This window comes from Leopardus geoffroyi, chromosome X, assembly GCF_018350155.1.
Source record: "Leopardus geoffroyi isolate Oge1 chromosome X, O.geoffroyi_Oge1_pat1.0, whole genome shotgun sequence".
NCBI lineage: Eukaryota > Metazoa > Chordata > Mammalia > Carnivora > Felidae > Leopardus > Leopardus geoffroyi.
In genome coordinates, this window is record NC_059343.1 from 128,861,606 (window position 1) to 128,866,602 (window position 4,997).

A 4,997-nucleotide genomic window follows, 5' to 3' on the forward strand; every position below is an offset into this window, starting at 1 on the left:
TCAAGGAGAAACAAGGGGCCGGGGCAGTGTGGATGATGGGGCAGTGTAGACAGGACAAGGTGTGGACAGGGCAGCCCAGCCCATCCTGAAACCAGGATACTGGCCAACCCGGGGATTCGCTCGTACGGGGACCCCGAAAAGACCACAGTGGGCAGGGGAGTGTGCCGCATGGGCCGCCCCCAGCCCCCAAGGTCCCGCCCGGTCTGCCCGCCCCTGGTGTGTGCCCACTCTTCCCTGAGGCCCCGCAGCCTGGCTCTCTGCCTGGGACCCACACCAGGGCCACCCTCTTCCAACCCCCCGACTCTGTTCTCACCACTGCAGCACCTCCCCGTGCAGGAGACACAAGGAAGGGGTGCGGGTGGGTCAGACCTCTGGTCCCTCACTCCTCACAGCCACCCACCCCAGTGTCCACACCCCAGGGTCCCAGAGGCCCCACCCCAAGGCCCAGAGTCACAGGGTCCCGACGCCCAACTGCATGCTTACAGGCATGATGAGGAGGTGGCTGGCACTCAGGGGGGCGGGGGCCTGCATGGGAGGGTTGGGGGAGGGGTTCGGGGGCCCAGGAGGGAGGATCAGGGGCATGGGGGGAGGGACCCCGGACAGAGGGCGTCGGTCTTCCCACTGAAGGGACCAGGTACAAGACCGCCCCCCCCGCCACGAGCACCCAGGCTTCTTCCCCAGGACCCCTCTGTCCACGGATGGGCCTCTCCCCTCCCAAGGCCCGGTCCACTGTGCCGCGAGCAGCTGGGCCCTGAGAACATGCCCATGTGCTGGGAGGCAGGCAGTCACCCCAAGAAGGGGGCCCAGGCACGGCCGACCCCCTGAGGTGCCCACACCCCGATTCTGACATAGGAAGGGCCAAGTAACGGGTTTGAGTGACCCAGAGACACTGTCACCTGATGGTACTTCACTCCGCCAACGTTTATTCAGCAGCCACAGGGCAGTGCGCACACCCGAAACCACACGGCCTCCTTTCCCATGGGTTCGTGGTCCACACACGGAGCTACCACAGCACCTGCCAGGCACATCCTTCTGACAGAGTGCGTCCCTCAAATACACAAGGCTCAGACACTCATCTTTAAGTATGGGCAGGGGGACGCCTCTGTGGCTCAGTCAGCCACATATCCGACTTCAGCTTAGGTCATGATCTCACGACTCGTGGGTTCGAGCCCCAGGTCAGCTCTGCTGACAGCTCGGAGCCTGGAGCCTGCTTCAGATAAATAAGCATTTTTTAAAATTTAAATAAATTAGGGGCGCCTGGGTGGCTCATTCGATTCAGTGTCCAACTTTGGCTCAGGTCATGATCTTGTGGTTTTTGAGTTCGAGCTCCACGTCGGGCTCTGTGCTGGCAGCTCAGAGCCTGGAGCCTGTTTCAGATTCTGTGACTCCCTCTCTCTCTGCCCCTCCCCTGCTGTACTCTGTCTCTCACTCAAAACAAAACATTAAAAATTTTTAAATGAATTTAAATAAACTAATAAAAATTAAGTATGGGTGGGGAGGGGCATCTGGCTGGCTGTGGATGGACCATGCAACTATTGATCTTGGGTTCCCAGGTTCAAGCCCCATGTGGTGGTCTGTAGAGATCAAAAAAAAAATAACATTTTTTTTTTAAATTTATTTTAAGTTTATTCATTTTGAGACAGAAAGCAAGCAGGGAGGGGCAGAGAGACAGAAAGAATCCAAACCAGGCTTCGCGTCTCAGTGCAAGATCATGACCTGAGCGAAAATCAAGAGTCGGACGCTTAACCGACTGAGCCACCCAGGCGCCTCTTTTGTTTTGTTATTTATAGAGACCCACCAGCTTTCTTTGGGTTAGTGTTTTCTATTTACTTTCACTCCTTCTGTCTGTCTTTCTTTCTCTCCCTCTCTCTTTCTTTCTTTCTTTCTCTTCTTTCTTTCTCTCTCTCTCTCTCTCTTTCTTCCTTTCTTTCTTTCTGAGAGAGAGGGAGAGAGAGAGGGAGAACACAAGCTGAGGAGGGGGCAGAGAGAGAATCTCAAGCAGGGTCCACTCTCCGTGCAGAGACCAACACAAGGTCAGTCCCACAATCCTGGGATCATGACCTGAGCCAAAATCAAAAGTCTGATGCTTAACTGAGCCACCCAGGAGCCCCAAAATAACATCTTTTAAAAAAGAATAAAGTACGAGGGGTGCCTGGGTGGCTTAGTCTGTTGAGCGTCCGACTTCAGCTCAGGTCATGATCTCATGGTTCCTGAGTTGGAGCCCCTTGTCGGGTTCTGTGCTGACAGCTCTCGGAGCCTGGAGCCTGCTTGGGATTCTGTGTCTCCCTCTCTCTCTGCCTCTCCCCCGCTCATGCTCTCTCTCTCTCTCTCTCAAAATAAATAAATGTAAAGAAAAAAATTTTTTTAAAGACTGTAGAACAAAATAAATAAAATAAAAAATAACAAAATGAAGTAAAATAAAATTAAATGAAGTTAAATTAAGTTAAAATTAAATAGGGATGCCTGGGTGGCTCAGGGTGGCTCAGTCGGTTAAGCAGCTGACTTCAGCTGGGGTCATGATCTCACGGTTCGTGGGTTCGAGCCCCACGTCAGGCTCTGTGCTGACAGCTCAGAGCCTGGAGCCTGCTTCGGATTCTGTGTCTCCCTCTGCCTCTGCCCCTCCCCTGCTGGCACTGTGTCTCTTGCTCTCTGAAAAATAAATAAAACATTTAAAAAAATGAATAAAGTACAGAACCTTTGCTTCATGTCCACATGAAGAGACTTAAAATACCAGAAAACTGAAAGGTTTGACCCAGGAATTTAAGTTATAAAGCAACAATAAAGTGCAGCCCAGCGAGGCAGGTGAAGAAACCTCCCCGTGACCCGGGAACCTGCTCCTTCAATACCGGGGCCCTCCACACCGTGTTGCCCAGATGTGTCTGTCACTTGAATGACAGAAACAGAAATCCACGAATGAGGCGGACACAAACGTTCCGGACACAAACGGAAGGTACTCGTGGGCCGGACGTGGCCAGGAACTACGGCCACGGGGCGTTCAGAGGACGCAGCATCTTGTCCGGCGCCGTCCCCTGCGGGCTTCGAGCTTCCAGCTCCTGGGCCTCGGCCGCTCCTGGAATGATGGCATCCGCATACCGAAAAACACAAGCGGATGTTCTGGAAAATGACCCCTTGGACCTGAAGAGAACACACTCCAACACGGAGGAAAGCGTCGTCTTCAATACTACCCTGAGAAAGCCTAATGTCCTCCTCCATCGGAGGCAGAATGCTCCGGAACACGAGACACACAGGAACCCCAGGGAGCCCTTCTAGGGTAGAGGAACACCCACACACCATCGGGGTTCACCGTTGGGCTGAGAAGCTGAAAGGGGCCAGCACCGTCAAGGTCGTGTGCGCAGCGCGGGACTTGTGACATTGCGTCCACGCGGCTGGATCCCCGGGTACCCGGGAAGCGGAGCAATGCTGTCCTGCCCCTCATGGGGAGCACGGCCTCATGCACACCCTCGGGGTTTTCACTCCCAGAGGCGGCCAGCAAGTATGTTGCCCCAGGGGTTGGGGTGTGCTGCCCTTGGGCCGCAAGGAAAACCCGTTTGGGGCAGAAAATTGCCAGAGGCCACGCAGTTTCCCTGGGAAAGGCAGACGTGACAGCGGGACAACCGGCGCCCCTCCCCCCCCCGTGGTTCTTCCTAGACACAGCATGTTGCACAAACCTAAAGTGCCCTGCCAGGCTGCCGGCCCCACTTTTCCAACCACATCCCCTCACTTCCTGTGTCTGCGCCCCAGGTTGGTCATTCTCGCTGTGTTTCCCACGTTTTCGTTATGACCGTGTCCGTTAAGGTGATCTCTGCCCGGTGGCAGGGACTCACCGACAGCTCAAGGGTATGGTTAGCATTTTTTTTTTTTTTTTTGAGCGATACGGTATGTTTCAGTGAAGGCAACGAGCACTGTTTTTCTGGACACCACGCGATCGGTGCGTGGTTAATAGACTACTTCGTCAACACACAACTGTTGTATGTCCCGGGAAACCAAACAATTCATCTGACGCACTTTATTGCAGTTTCGCTGGACCGAAACCCACAGTATCTCTGGCGCGTGCCCGTGTCGGCTCAGGGGTCAGCTCGAAGCCTATGCATGTGGGCTTGGCGAGCGCGGGCTGGATGATGGCGTTGCTTTGCTCGCATAGAGCGTGTGCTCCCGAGCCCGTGGTTGCCGTCTCTGATTAGGAACCCGCTAACCCTGAGGGGGGGAGCCGCAAGGCCCCCAGACGCCAGAGCACGACGAACAGAGAAAAGAACAAAATAGAGTTCGCATCTTGGGCAAATAGAGACAGACAGACGGACAGACAGACCCTAAGAAACCACAGAACAAGGATGTTGGAAAACTGACCACTGCCCAACGTGGTCCTGGGAGAAGAATGGCACGTGTGCCAGAGAGGGGAAACCCCAGCACCACTTGGCCTAATTTCCGGGGATGCCTGAAGGTGGCCTCCTGGCGGGCCCCAGGATGCCACGGCAGCGCCCAGGGTGGACACCCAGCTGCCCGTCACGCGTGCGGGCCCACACTGGCTCGAAGAGAGCGCCAGGGAGGCGTCTGGAAAGTGAGGGAGTGAGTGCCAAACACCTCCTTCGAGGGCCCTCTGCTCCTTCCATCCCTGTCGGAAAAGCCAGAGTAGAAGCAGCCCCAGGAACCGTGGCCTGGGGACAAGCAAACGTGCGGTGGTTTCATCGGAAACAACAGTATCTCTTCCCCGTTTTAGTGGTTTTCTCCGTGGATGGGACATGCCCAGTCCTACCCCACAGACGCGGTACTTTTGGGTTTTATGCAGCTCCGGGAAAGTGTCATACGTCATCCTGCTGCCGCCACAGCCCCAGGCGAGGAGATGCCCCACAGCAGCCACGGCACCCACCAACGGCAGCCACGCTGCAGCTAAACCTGAAGAAACAGATCCCAGGTTCCGGGTCCTTCTTCCTCTGAGGATTTGAGCACACGTCTCTGATCACCAGCGTGTTCTTTCCACTCCTGCCCCCAGGAGCCGTCAG